The sequence below is a fragment of the Gallus gallus genome, chromosome 2 (genome assembly GCF_016699485.2).
Source record: "Gallus gallus isolate bGalGal1 chromosome 2, bGalGal1.mat.broiler.GRCg7b, whole genome shotgun sequence".
NCBI lineage: Eukaryota > Metazoa > Chordata > Aves > Galliformes > Phasianidae > Gallus > Gallus gallus.
Genome location: NC_052533.1, coordinates 41,231,222 through 41,247,472, shown reverse-complemented (window position 1 = coordinate 41,247,472; position 16,251 = coordinate 41,231,222).

Below are 16,251 nucleotides of genomic sequence, written 5' to 3'. Positions count from 1 at the left end.
GAATTTCAGCTAGTTTTGATTTTATTTTATATTTTATTTTTAACCTGGAGGAAATAAATTCTAAGGACTTCTGGTAGTTTTTGATCCCTTCCTTCTGATTCTGAACTTTATACTGGGTGAAACAGAAAAAAAAAAAACAGAAAAAAATCTGCCTTTGGGAAAAAAATCAGTATTGGTTGGTCCTGTGCCTTGATCCTATGACATATTTCATCTCCATTTGAGCACAGTGTCTTGTCATTGGAAGACTCATGGAACTGCAATCAAATTATTCTAGCGTATAGGCAGTTCACATCCATATAGCCAGCTATGGGCATCCCACAAAAAAAATAGATCAAATAAATCTGTACAATGGGAGAAATTCATCTTACTCCAAAGATATGCAGAGCTGACAAAATACGTCTGAGACCTTTACTAAAATACTGTATCATGCATAACAAACAGCTTGGAGAAACAATACCAATCAACACATTGAAGACAAGATATCCAAAACAGAGCTGTAAATTTAAGCGTCCCTAATGCCACAATACTTCTGCAGCAAGTTGGACAGACCTGTAGTGCTTTTATGGATACAGCCATGTCATACCTGACATTTTCACAACCTCCCTTAACCAGCTCCTAAGATCAGGAAGATGTCAGTGAAGGGAAGAACAGGAGAGTGCACCTAAGGAAAGGGGGAAGGCAGTCCCATCTTATATCCTACCAAGCTGCTGTGGACTTTCAGTTTGAAATATACAGCCTCACTCCCAGTCATGAATATGTGTGCACGTGAATGTTTCAGAAGACCTGCAAGCTCACTTTACTGGGGTTGCATAGCTCTAGCTTGCTGCACCATCCTTGAAACACTGGTCAGCTTGTTTGGCAAGTAAAATACATAGAATCACCATATGGAGTTTAAATTTCCACTAAAGAACAAAAATGCACCTACCCATTGTGGTTGTTCAGGAAATCTCCCTAGCAGGATCCCACTGTGCAGTGTTTCCTTTCTTGAGTCTGAAAAGAGCCTGAAACAATACCCATCGGAGAGGTAAACTGCCCAAACTGCTTGTTTCCATACAGGTTTTGACTCAAAAACCTATTGACACCATTATAAATGCCAACATTTGATACACAATACATGAATACATTTTAGCAGATGGAGAGAAATGGAAATGAAGCCAATACGCAGTTGAGGCTCTGTTCAGAATTACTGGGAGGAGGAGAACTGGGAGAGGAGGGATGCCAAGAAGGAAGTAGAGCAGAAACAGAGAAAGGAAGATAGGAAGGGAGAAAAAATCACTCCCACCCAGTTCTGCTGAATCAAGCACTGAGGAGTGAAAGAAAAATAAACAACGCGTTACTTGCTGTGGCAAACGATTAGGCTTTGCCTTTGCTCTTTGTGTAAAGCTCCCTCTGAGATCAGCAGGTGTGGACAGAAGGCAATATGTTTGCTTAGATCTACACCACAGTCCCTCCTTCACTGTCAGGCATGGAGGTTGTTCTCCACCACAGGATGCACGGGATGTCCCTAATGTCAGAGACAGCTCAGATAAAACAGCCTACTAACCATCCATTTTGAATTAACAAGAGTAACCCACAGCATAAATCCAATAGCTCTCTCAAAGCTACAAAATGGCACTAAACTTCTGATGGGGTTTTGCCGTAACTAAAAATTATGGTCCTTCTGGATTAAACAGATGTGCAGTGCCACCATTCATCACTCTGGCTGGGAAGGAATGAGTACCTTTTAAAAAAAACTCAGCTACACAGCAGAAACACATATAGTAGGGACAAAATGACAGCAAAATACTCCTTCCAACCTGGAAATGGAAACCGTCTCTCTAGAATCTAATAAAATAAGAACTGTGTTTCTAGAGTCTGATAAAAAGATGCCAGAGGTCAAGGATGAGAACAGATGTGTAAGCAAAAGGTAAACTTAAAAGGTAAACTAAAGGATTTTGCAATTGAGGGACCAGGATACCAAGAACTTACAGTTCAACATGTATAAAACAGGTCCATAATGTGATTTTCAGGACCCCCTTGACATTTTCTATGAATTCTCTCCCTTTTTTCTGTTCCTATAGTGTTTATGAACTGAACATTTGTACTTCTTTTCTTAGACACAGTGATTTTTCACTCAGTCTCTGCATTTAAAGGACAAGTATATCAATTCACGATATTCACTATTCTTGTGCTTTTCTTTCTTTCTCCAAGTACAAAAGAAGAATCCAAATTTAATACTCAGCAGTCAGCTTTTCTACGGGACTGTTTTTCATGGGATCGTCTCTGTTTCAGAGCCTTGGTAGCTCCATTTTTATAGAGCAGATTGGTTTGCCTGCTTTTGGTCTCAGATTTGCTTATCTAGCCTTCAGCAAGTGCTCTGCACAAGCGTAAGTCTGACAAACTTAATTTGTGTTAAGAAATAATTTTCTGTTGTCATAGAAACCCGTGCAAGATGATCCAGGCATGAGCAAAAATAATAAAGGTATGCTGACTGGTGCTTCTGCCAATGAAATTCCCCTTGTTGGTTGTGTCCCACCAGTAATTTCCTCACACCCTATGGCGAAAAGGGCAAAAGGATCTCATCTGGCAGCACTGCTGAGAGGGATGATTTGCCTGGAGGGTGACCGCAGTGCCTTAAGGAGGCCACATTTCCCTGTCCAAAAGAGGGTCTGTAGCCACCACAGTTACGCCATGGGGAGAAAATAAATGTTTTCTTTCAAAAATGGAGCAAAACTGCAATAGAAATCCCCCAAACCAGTTGTAGAGACCTCCATGATACCACAGCAAGAGAGAATGTCTTGCTTCCATTATGCCAGGGGTTTGCTTCCATCAACAGGAGCAAATCATGCCCACATCATAATGTTTGCACAGCTCTTGTCATCCAGAAATTAGTTTTATTTCCATCAGAGAATACACCCAATGAACAAAACAGTAACAGGGAATAAAAGAATCAACGAACTTGGGTCATCATGACAAGTTTGTGTCCATCCGCCTTCACCCAGCACACGCTGCCCATTCTAATGACTCCCTACCTGATATAAATGGACACTTATGGAAATTTCTGGGCAACGGGAACACTGAAACTGTGCTACAACACCTGCACTCAACCTCAGCCATCAGGGACATTTACACCCAAGACTTGCAACAGCAGTGAACACCTCTTATCCTTGTCTCTGCTGCTGTTGAACTGACTCAACTAGAATCTTTCCCAAGGGAAGTCTCTGTGCATCTGCTAGTGTTGATTCGGCTTTCAACAGGCTTTCAGCTAAAAAGTTATTGCTGTGGCTCCATGGCCTTACAAAGGGCAAAAGGGCAAAAATATCACTGCAAAAAAAGTCAGAAAATCTGTAACGTTTTGTGCAGACTTGGAGTTCCTCTAAGCAATGACTGGAAGAAGAGCAAAAGGATTCCCGTCCACAGTGCTCCTCTGGTGCAATTAGCACTGGAAACACTCCAAAAAGACAAGGACATGGATACATTACAGCTTCTTTTTGCTCCTAATGCTGATTAGTTGCAATATGTCAATAATTAGAACACAGTTTAGTGAACAAATATTACCTCTTTTCCCACTGGTGTACTGGCCAGAAGGTTTTATTTTTCCCTTATTATTTATCATTTGAAAATATTTCTCAGTAACGTCTCCAAGTCCTTTTTGATCTGAAGCTTGCTCATATTCCTTTTGCAAGTGTTAGAGACAGAGGCAGGTCTGGCATTGCTTCTGATTCCTGATAAGGTGAAAGCAGATTTTAGTGCTGGGTGTGCCAGTGAATTCCAAACTGATATTTTCCAATGTTCTCTCTAAAAGGCATTTTTTGTGGGCTATCTGAGCAGTTTCACCTTTGCAATAAAGAAAAAGAAAGGCAGAACACAAGGGACAGGAAGGCAGCTGAGGTGCACTAGTCTAATGATTTATGTGGATATCAGTAGGCATTTTTGACAGGAGTCTAGTTACAAGAGTCTGAATAGAAAGCCTGATTATTTGCTTCTTTTCTCAAAAAAAAGGTGAGTAGGGGATGGAAAATGAACATAATTTAATTATTGTTGTTATTATCGTTGCTAGATTCTAAGTGTCTATCTGCCACTTCCTCCCTATGTGCATATATGCACATCTCTTTTTATGTTCACTGCCTGTCTGCAGCTTGTCTTATACATGAATCTCGTTATGTCTCATTATCACATCTCATTCCCATGCTCTTTATAGTGCAAAACAAGGTGTGTATTTGGCTATGAGAATGCTGGAGGGGGTGTGTGCATTTTGCATGGGAGATGCTGCATTATCATGTCAATCATTTCTCCTCTTTCTTAGGCTTTGCAGATGAATCCTGGATGTGCCCCAGCTGGAATTCTGCTGGCACTGGAAGGGCTCAGATTTAGACACCACATTCTCAGCTCAGGTCCACTGGCTGTGATTCATATCCTGTTATCAAACAGGGACCCAAAGCTTTCTTTCCAACATGCTGAAAATCTGGTTTAGAGATAAGCACATTATGTGGGTTGCTGGGGAAGGATTGTCTTTGCCAGTTGAACCTTTACTCTGAGATCTCTTTTTTTTTTCTTTCCCCATAGGAAAGGCTGCTGCCTATTATACAGTCCAGCTACTGGAAAACAGGTAGAGGGAGACCAGAGGGATCTAGTTCATTATTATGTACCCACTGATGCTGGCTGGGCATGCAGCTCCTACATGTTCCCCAGGCTCTTGCAGCAGCTTGTGCTCCATCAGTGTGGATACTCTCAACTTTCCTGCTGAGATGCTCCTCTGTTTCTGAGGCTGTGGGCCTCACCCAACCATGGCAGAGAGCAGGACAAAGGCCCTCTGGGCCTAGATGCATTACCATACAAATGAAGGGACACCCCAGCTATGCAGCTGCAAGGAGGGGCAGTATCTTTAAAAAGCAGGCCTAAGTAGAGCACAAAACACCGATTTCAGGGAGCTTATGCACCAGTTAAAATTCATACTGGTCAGGCTGGATAAGATGTATCCCCATAAGCTGAACAGAATTCATTCAGTGCAAGTCGTTTACACTGGGACATTGCCTGGGGCACAACTGACATATTTGCAGAGTAGTGTAACAGCAAGCAGCTGGGTTGTGATGAGCACACAGATTACAGCAGGCGACTGAAGATGATCTCCCATTTGTCTGCCTGCTGTGACTCTAAGGCCATCGCTCCCTGGGATGCACTCATCATGCTCTTAGCTGGGTTCTGTGCCCAGGGACCAGCATTTCCCTCACACTGAAGTAATTTGGGCTGCAATGTGAAATCTTTGTGTTGCTTACAGCACTGCTGGTAAGCTATGGAGAACCATTCTACCCTATGAACATTTTGAATGAGGAGAGCACTCTGGCCCCGTGCTTCACTGGTAAAGAAGCATGGAGCAGCTGGGATTAGTACAGTGCTGAGGGCTGTGGGATGTATTGATAGCCACAGGTATACATATACATATACTGTACATATAGACTTCAGAATTACTGCCTGCTGTGCAGAAGAAGATGAGCCAACCACCTCTTCTAGATCCTCTTTGATTTGTGGCAACAAAAACCTCCACGTTTCTTTGAAAACCAGCATAAGGCAGTATTGTTTACATGTGTTGTTTTCTATCCCCTCAGGTTTTCGCTTCTGAGATAAGTCTGCTTGCTGGTATGTAGAACACATCTCAGCCTCACAATAACAACTGTGCTTCGAGACTGTCATTGACCAGCAGAACTGGGAGGCTGACATATCCCAGATCTGGAAGAAGAGGGTGGGGAAAAGATCTTCTGCTCTCTGTGAGAACCAAGAATTTGGAATATATTTCAGCAAACATTAACCAATTGACCTGCCCGTTGGATATGTGCTGGGCTGTGGCCTCGTTGAGAGATTCCAGATTAATCACATGCCTCTTCAAAAGGTGTCTTAGTGAGGTTTTTCTGCAGAGAATATTGACGTGCTTTCAGCTCTCTTGGACTCTCTGGTAAGTATAATAGCAGGATTTTTAGCACGTTACAACAAGAGGTGAAGTTTAAACACAATTTCAGCACCAGTCTGGCTAAATCCATCTCTCAATCCATCTCGTTCCACTGCCTCCACGATCAAACCATGCGCAGAAAGGCCTTAAGAACTGAAATAATGAAGCCCCAAGGAAGAGCAGCTGGTAATGAAAACAACAGGGCTGATAATTAAACTTCTAGTAACGATCTGAGCTGGCAGTCAACTCAGCCAGCAAATAGGGAGAGAGAGAGAGACCAAATTCTCTGCTATCTGTCTTTGGGACTGATCAGCCTTAATGATCTTTCACCCTACCTCTTAAAATGGGCTGAAAGGTTCTATTCTGGCAGCTGGCAAAGCTGTGTCCAACTGGCACACTCCACCTTTCCCCTGGAGTTTCCCTCAGTTGATTTTTAAGAAGCCATTTGATATAAAACCCTGTGTTTGCCTCTGGGCTCCCAGCTCATTCCTATCTCATTACCTCAGTTTTGATGCCCGCAAGACATTCTAATAAGAATTAATTCCCTACCTGTGAAAGCCCTAATATGCACTGCATAGTGATGTTAATGAAAAACAGTATGTGCTGTAGTATTTGATTCCCGAGCCCTTGTGATTAATTGTGACAGCAGCAATAACAGTCAAACATTTACTTTACGTCAGCTGCTGATTGACAAAATATTCATCTAGTATATTCCAGTATAGCTCATACCTTTAAATCCTCAGGTGATTGAAATGTGGCTCCTCTAACAATACAATCTCTACATAATTAATTGTTCCCGGGACCCATTTTTTAAGATACACCCAGCTGTACGAAAACTCGCATAGTGCTTTTGCAGAAATGGTTATTGCATGCTCTGAGCTTCATGGTTTTGCTTAACAGCCTAACATCACCGACTTTTATTTTTGTAACTGGCATTTGCATAACTTGGACTACAACTTCTGTAAGAGCTCTGCATATCCAAGGCTCTTATTACCATGAGGACCCAGTATAAAATGTATTGACCTTCTGTACTTATTAAGGTTCTTTTAACTTGCACTTTGAGCTGCTTGGAATTCGTGAAGTGTTTTATCCTGACAGGATGATAAAGAGGTAGCGAGCAGAAGGGGATGAACTGAATCAACAAGAGACAAAGTGAATTACAAGTTGCCCAAACAGTCAGGCCAGATAGCTGGAAACCAAAGGCAAGCTTCCTTGTGACCTGTGCTGCTTCTCTCCAAGCACTGCATCTTCTTTCCAGCTTCTTCTGGGAAAAAATTCTTCATGCGAGTATTTTTGGATTCACCAATACAGTTTTATTAGTTTTTAGAATTCTTTTTTTGGATTCTCTTTTTTTTCTACCTCTTGCAGAAAGCCTTTAATAAAACCAGAAGTGCTTTAAGTTCTCTCTTTCAACCTCATGAATCCAAGGCAGGGTCTGAGTGCGAGTAGCAGAGGCACATCAGCTCAGTGGGTTACACTTTATGACAACTACATGCGAATGTTGTTGGACAGAGAAAACTACCAGACAAGAAAGCATGATTTTAATTGAAATATGAAGCCTGAAAGGGTTCTGGAAATAACCATTTTCAGATAGAGGAAAGGAGGAATACTCAGAATATAATGAGGAATTTGTCAGGGGGAGGAAAAAAAAAAAAAGCTCTTCAATTCGAGGTATTTTTTATATTTGTGGATTTTCTAAAGCATTGTTTTCTTCTACCATTGCTGACTAAAACACTGAGCTCCACAACCACATTTACATTTTCCTTTGTCTCTGAGGACAGCCAGCTTGAGTAAGCTGCTCACAGCCAAAGCATGAAGAATAGGAGAGGAACGCGCATGCGGCGGTGGGTGAAAGCAGCTCCCTGCTCGTGTCCCCAGCCCGGCAGCTGAAGGGTTACAGGATGGCAGCAGCTTGGCTTCACTACAATTTGCTGAGCTCTCGGTGCCCCTCCAGCAGCTCCAGGCTCTTAGTTGGGATTATAGCCATTATTGACCAGTATCATACTGAAAAAGCACTGCTTTTAATATACTCTGCAATGTCCCTGAAAGCTTAGGAACTATTGTCAGCTGAATGTATTTATACTAGAAGACCAATTGCTGCACCAAATATGCTCTGCAAAGTCACCTTTCACACATTAATGTGCTTTGGGTCATCCTAAAAGTTGGAAGGGGAAGGTTGGACAAGGACGCGATAAGGTGACACCAACGTTGAACTGTCCTACTTCAATGCTGTTACCACGCACTTAGCAATTTTTGTGCAGGTTTTTAAATTCATCAGGGCATCTTCCCAAATTCCTGCATTCTTTTCCTTCATTTTCTTTTCCTTTTCCTTTTCCTTTTTCCCTTTCCCTTCTTCTCCCCCTTTTCCTTTTTCTTCTCCTTCTCCATTCTTTTCCCCTCGTCCATCTCCTTCTCCCTCTCATTTTCCTTTTTATTTTCCCTTTGTTCTCCCTGTTTCTCCCCTTTACCTTAGTCTAGTTTACCTTTTTTTATTCTTACCATTCTATTACTTTTTATTTCAAGAGGCTACACAACACGTGATACAGTTTTGCATGCTTTTACTCCTAATGATATACACGAGCCAAGTTTTGCACCCTACAAATTTGGGCGTATAGTTTTGGCATAATTCCACTGATATTAATGGAATTTAAACTGACATCAGACTCTAACCCTACATTTTAATGCTTGATTATCATGGTCTCAGCTGTGAGACAATTTGCCTTTAGACTACACTGAGCCCCCATTAAATCAGAAAAAGAATGTTTCTGACTGAGCATGCCAATCATCACGGCTTATCTAGTGAAAGATGCCACATGCTTTCTCCTGCTCTATCCTTATTTCTGACAGCTACTTATGCTTCTCATGATCTAATTGGGCCTGCCAATCCTCCCTGCTCATCCCAATCTGTCCAGCCCAGATGCACAAGTCTGAAATGTTTTTCAAATCTGCATATGGTTGTTGATTACAAGAAATGGAAAAAAAAAATACAGCCTAGATGTTGCGATACGCTTCCTTCTTTGTGATTCTATTTGTGCTCAAGACAAATAAAGAATTGCAAAAATTAAAAGAAGAAAACGCATCTTAATACTTGGGCTGTCTGACTCTGGGGGTGGGAAGGGTACTGCTGGCAGATGAAGGCCATATTTCCTCCTGAGGCTTGCACTCACAAAGCAGTCAGGGCTAAACCCTCCTATTTGTTGCTTGCTGTGCTGTGAAAGAGGAGGAGGTGAGAGGTATCTCAGGTAGCACCAAGTGGCAGCAGATACAGCTTGCCAATGTGCTGCAGAGCCCAGCGCACGGCTTCTAAAGGATCTCATCAGGAGTGCCTGGCAGGTCAGGACTCGCTTTGTCTTCACATAGAGAAACAAGAAATGCCCTCTTCTTGGGAAGCCACTTGATGAACAACAGGATTCCCTCTGTGGAGCACACGTCTGCCAGCCGCTGCTGAACCTTATTGCTGCAGCCTGCCAGGAGCATGCTGGCATTCGGGCTGCAGCGTCCCAGCGGGGCTGGCAGAGCTCACACATCCCCCTGGGACCTGAGCCAAAGCTTGGGATTCAATGGGTAAAAAAGCCCATTGATCTCAGAGCTTTGGGATCTGTCCTTTTCCTCTTCTCCTTTGAGGATTTATCCAACGCTTACATGCATATATCGCTTCTGAAGCATACGGAGCACTTGGCTTTAATCTCACATTTCCCTGGTGATGGGAAGGGAAGTGTGCTGGCAGCTGGCACTGAAAAATACTCATTATTCTGTACACTACTATCGCTTTTTACTACCCCATGGAAGATAAAAATTACAATAAAAATTCACAGATATTTTGTTTTCTTTTTTTTTTAAATCAGTCTTTGCCTGCCCTTAAAGGCAAAGTAAAATATTACAGCATGCAATTTTTATGTTTGCATGGAAAAATGATGAGAATGTATGAAAATGGGAAGTGAAAGAACAAGAAACAACTAAAAGCCACTGTTAAGTGAATGATCCTTTTCAGAAAAAGCTTAGAAGGAGAGATTCTGATTTAGCAGGGGGTTGGATTCTCTTCTTGAATTGGAAGGTAAGAACATTTCGGATTTTCATTCCAGTCCAACACCTTTTTCTTCTTTGTTTCCATGTTGGCTAGTGCAATTTTTTCAGCACTAGATGTCAGTGTGGACATATGATACCAGATTGCTTTGCATTTTTCCATTCACAAGAGAGGAAGTAATGACATTCAGAGCGAAACTAAGCTCCCCAGCCTCATGATGTGCTTCCTATAAAACAGGTCTCTTCTTTCCTGTCTGACCTCCACAAGGAAGGCATACAATCTCATACTGTCCTTGTTTTGGTTTTGTGTGGCTGTAAAAGGGCCCTCTTCATTTTGTGATCACGTCACATCTGGGTTAAAGAAGACTCCACGACTCTGGAGGAAAAGCTTTGTTTAGGAAGGAATAGGGACAAAGAAAATGTTCTGAGTGACCCTGACAAGTTGTGATCCTCCTAAGGAGGAGACGTCCAGGTGCTCTACATGGGTAGCTAACCCTGTAACTACCAGTACTCATCCCAAAGAGAACCTACTGTTAGGCTGAGTCTTATGTATTCCCATTGCCTAGAAGGTTTTATCATCTAGAAATGGTTTGCTACATCAGACGGTTACAAGAACTAACTTTAACTGTTGCAGTTCTGACTTGAACCTGGCATTTTCTGAATGCTGAACTGAAACCGGCTAAGAGTGGAACAACCTACCAGGAAGTTTGTGCTGGGCTTCCAAAACGGTAAAAGGACACTTTTACTTTCTATTATTGTTTATGGAACATTTTCTTTCTTCAAAAATTGTTAAATTTGGACTCTGGAGTCCAAGTCATGAATGTCCCCATGCTTTTACCAGAGAGTCTCCCTCGCTCTGTAAGCAGCAATGGAAAACAAGGACACCACTCCTCCTGCTCCTGGGGAAGTACATTCCAGGGACAGAGAGGAAGAAGTGGCTTCACAATTCCTTTCGTTCATCTCTTACTTTCATAGGTTCTGTCTTCCGCCAAGTGGATCAGAGCCAGAACAACAGATGGAGTCTTTTACACCGCCCTCGTGCCTGCTTTACACCAGGCATGGTGCGCAGCAGCCCAGGCAGAAATGCTTCTGGCAGAGAATGGGAAGTGGAGCCCTCTGACATTCATCCTGACTCAGTACAGTTGCAACCCTGATCTAGGCCTTAAGAAAAGTCCAGTTACATGCTTTATTGTCTTCCTTATGCACTCCTTAACAAAGCACTACTCTGATACATATACTAGTAAACCTTGCTTTTAATATACCTCGAGGTCTTTACTGTCCCTTTGACTTCAGCTGCAAGGAGTCACCAAAATGCATGCATGACTGCCCAAGCAGCTGGGCTTAAAAGCCTGTTGAGGAGCTACCTGGTATGTTCTTGTTTCTCATTACTAGGCTTATCAGCAGCACACTGTAAGTAGAAGGCTGCAAAAGATTAAAAGAACATTATTTCTATGATTTAAAACTATCAATTGAAAATACTACCACATACTGTGCAAAAATGAGGAAAAAAGATTTTTTTTTCTCCTGGATTCTGAGAAATTAAGGTAATATTTGGCAGCTAATACAGAACCTGAAGGCATACAAATTGTACTTGGCAAATCTAATGTCACATGGCTCTATCGCCTGCTCTTATTGCTACATATTTTGTTTTGTTATTGTTTCTGTAATTTCCATTTATGCACCTCTGTCTGTAGATGTCTAGCATTCAAGCAATTAGCACTGCTAATGAAAGATGTATCCTGTAGAAGAGCTTGTCTGCAATCAGCTTCTGAAGACTGATTTACCTGTGTAATATCCACAGTGTCAGGACTCAAAGTGCTTCTTTATTAGCTATCATGAATTGTTCAGACAGAGCTTTCTGTAAAGCCAAATGCCTCTCTAGGTGCAGAAGGGATTCATGGTCTGGCACTCTGAACTGCAAGACAAGGCAATGTGATTCAGGAATATACTTTGAAAGACTCCTGTTATTTCCCTCTGCAGAAATAAAGAGGGCTGAAGCCATCAACAGTCCTCCCCCAACTCCCAAATCCACATTCAGCTGGCATTTCTGGGCACTGATATACGAGAGCTGAAAACAAGAGAGAGTAAACATACTTCCCATCTGTTAGTTTGTCCTCCACCCCCTCTTCTTAGAAATCACAGAAACAGAAGAATCAGCTGGATGGAACCTTTACAGGTCAACTAATCCGCCCCCACATTCCCTTACCCACAGATCTGTGTATTAACACCCAAATAAACATAGATTGATGTCACTTCATTTATGAATCAGTGCAGATGCCTTTACTGTAGGCATGGGCACTGTCTAAGCCACTATTTGTCTTTCAGTTATTCCTTGAGCACACAACAAAATGGTCCACACTGCGGCTTCTGAAGAAAGACAGCACAAGGGGGGTATAGATGCATGAAAGGTTAGGAAGCAAATGTAGTGGGATACATGCAAAGATGATAACAAAACCCACCAAACTAACAAGGAGAACTAACGCAATTTATTACAGAACCAGTAACTAGCCTGATGATGCACTCAAATGGAGTTCAAATGGAACAATCTGGGTCTGTTCAGCCTGGAGAAGGCTGTGGGGTGACCTTATTGCAGCCTTCCAGTACCTAAAGGGAGCCTAAAACAGGAGGGGAGTCAACTCTTTACAAGGGTAGGTAATGTCAGGACAAGGGGAAATGGTTTTAAGTTGAGAGAGGGAAGATTTAGGTTGGATATCAGGGGGAAGTTCTTTACAAAGAGAGTGGTGAGGTGCTGGCACAGCTGCCCAGAGAGGTTGTGGATGCCCCGTCCCTGGAGTTGTTCAAGGCCAGGTTGGATGGGGCCCTGGACAGCATGGTCTAGTGTTAGATATGGAGGGTGGTGGCCCTGCATGTGGCAGGGGGGTTGGAGCTTGGTGAGCCTTGAGGTCCCTTCCAACCCAAGCCATTCTACAATTCTCTGAAATGGCAAGTTCTTATGAATGGCATCTGATATTGGCTATGGTTACCTACACGGTGGCTACAATAATACAACCCTGTAGAATGGCCTAGAAATTATTATGGAGAATACATTTTCTAATAAAATTATTAGACTGAAGTGTATATCTTATCGTGCTACTTCATAGCACATAGTAATGGAATGCACAGCACAAATTGCCATTTCTTCAAATAACTTATTTCCACATCTTCTTCTGGTGTAAATGGTCCATCAGTATGTCAAGTCAAATCTCAATTTATTTTTAAGACTAAGTAAGTTATCTTTCCTGTGAACATTAGCTTTCTGCATGGGTAACTTGTGTGTACAAAATACAGCATATTGTTTACAGTGTGATAGAAACTTCAGAAAAGCATAAACTTCAAACACAAGGCAGAAGGTTTTAAACAGAATCTTCCTAAAACAAGGACAAACTTCCTCACAGTAAAAACATAAGTAACCACACATTTCCAGAATAAATTTAGGACCCAAACCTTAGAAGACTTTCAGAGCTGCTGAGTTTTTTTAATTCATGAAGACTCACAGCATAGAGCAGGACTGTTTTCACTGTGTAGGTATAAGTAGATGCATAGATTTTCACAGGAGTAAAGTCAACATGAGCAGAGTGTTATTCAGTGCAAGTAAAAATCTAAGATATTGGATAACAAGGTTTCTACATCTCTTGGCATACCAGCTGGTTATACACTGGTATCAAAATGCTTCACAAAAAGATGCCTGCCACAGGTTTATGTGAAATTCACGGTCATGTGGACAGGGTAAATGGGACCTATTTCATTTAGCATACAGATATGAACATATCTGATGAGATTGTGGTCTGCCAGATGGCTAAAACTACCTGCAGATGCAAGGCATGTGTACTTTACACAAGTCCTAATTTAGAGGGATAAAACACTTCTGTTTTGCTTCCTCTATGACCAACCAAACACTTCAGAAGCTTCTTTTTTCACTATCTGTGGGGAGCTGCTGTGTGGTTGAATTTATTTTAAACACCTGAAATATACAACAATGTAAAAACAGCACTGTTCTTTTCCAACCACAGCATGCACTCCTAGTTTGGTATCTGATCAGAAAATCCCCAAACCTGCTTAGAAGCCTACCTTAGCTATCGGAAAATTAACTGTGTGCTATGAGTTTATACAGTGTTTTTACAACTCTTCTTTAGAAATGAGTACCTGATCAATTCTGAAGAGAATTTTAATCTCTAGCTCGCCTCTTTAGTCCAGAGTCAGATGCTTTTGCCAGAGATGATACCTTGCTTGAGACCACGTTGTAATAATAGATTCGTAGAATCATAAAGGTTGGAAAGGACCACTAAGATCTTCTAGTCCAACTATTGACCCATCCCCTTCATGCCTACTAACCCATGTCCCTCAGTGCCACATCTCCACATATCTTAATCTCCCCGTAGAAGATGCTGAAGAGAGTAGGAGGGCAGAAGGAAGATAATCCATCAGCATAGCTCGCTGACCAAAATTTAGACCCTTGTTCCATTTATCAGCACACATTTTCCAAGATGTGCAATAGTATGTATTTTTAGCTAGTTTTGGTGAAGAAACAAGCTTATTGCTTTCACTTGCTGATAGACAAGGCAGTATGACTACAGCTAAAATGGAGGCACACAGTTAATAACAAAGAATAGCAAGTGCATGTGCCTGTCTAAACCAGTTTTTTTCCACTATCCTGGAACAAGAAGGTTAGTTCCTATTTCATGCTTATTTAATTACGAATAAGATTCCTTAGATATGTTTCTACAAGAATAATAACAGCATTCATCCACATAGGCCTACAGAAGTTAATTTTTATATAACTGTGTACTTTCCACTGAGTCCTTGAGATCTGTGGAAATTTGGTCAGCAGCAACACGTTCTACTTTCTCTCTACACCGTCTCCTCTTGCCAATGATTATTTTCTGCACTGGGTAGGAAATTGAAATTTTTATGCAAACTACTTCTGGAGCATATTAATGAACAAATGGGTGGAAACTACAGTGCCAGGTACTTGCCTCTACAAGACTTACTGCTTGTAGATAGTCATTCGTTAGAAGAAATGTTAGCTTGAAAACCTAACTGTACTATTGGATATACAGAGCAAATTTCTGCATGTATAAAAAATTCTATTCAACCATTAATAAGAGCGAGCAGAAAAGATGGAGGAGAGAAAGCTGGCTCAGAAGATGTAGGTGTTCTCTGAGGTATGCGTCCTGTTTAGATTCACACTTGATAGTGAGATCTGCAAACATTATACTTAAACATCGTAGGTGCAAAGCAAAAACAGAAGCCAAAGGAAAATCACATCTCACTGGGAACATCCATGCTTTCTGAAAAGGAGGCAGGGGCTGTCCTGTTGCTGTCTGCAGCTGAGCCCTTTTCTGTGAGATACTCTATGCTGTTAATTTTCTGACTGTAGCACTGAATAACTCTTCAGATGTCTTCAGGCCTTTTTTCCCCATAGGCTTTACTATTTAGTTTTAAATTGAATAACAGGTTATTCATAACCAAATAGGATCTATTTAATACCTGCTCAACTCTTAGGATCACCATAAGGAAAATACAAATGGCAGCATGGTACTATGGAGCAATGCAGTACTTTCAAAATGCTGTTTATCCTAACAGCCACCCAGCTCCACTGCTACTCACTGGTGGAGATGTTAAGAATGTACTAACAGCTCCTAGCACACTGGCCTCTCACAGGGTGAAACAGGCAAGGAGCATTCTGCAAGCAGCAGAAATTATGAGTCATGTCTGCAACATCCTTTGCCCATGTGAATTCTTGGAATCAAGCAAAAGAGGAATTCCTATGGCAGCTTTTCCTTCTGTGGGAACATTAATGGGATCTCTGCCTTCTACTGTTGAAATCTCTGAGATTTTGCCTCCTCCACCATTCAAGCAGCGGTAGTTCTTCTTGCACTGTGTCAGAAAGCATCTGTAACAGTGAAGTGAAGGGGAAAGGCTTGGAGGGGAGGCCTCCACATCTGTTCACCTCTGAAAATGGGTGTTCTCAGACACGCTAAAGCAATACTTTGTACGTGGATTCCAGAATTGATCTGTTTTGCTGTGTTAATTGTAAAATTGTCTGAGGACTGTGCCACAGACAGAAGCGCAGCTGGAGCCCAGTCCTGAGGTGGCTCACAGCACTGCCTGACAGCCACATGCCACGTCTGACAACAGGCAGCAATCCATAGAACAAGCAGTCACCTTGTGTGGCTGACTGTAGGAATCACATTTGTGTATAATCAAAGTGTAAGACACTCAACATCACGTACCATTGAAGAACTATTTCTGCTCTTGACTTGTTTCACTTTGAGCCACACGGGTATAATTCAAAGGACCAGAAT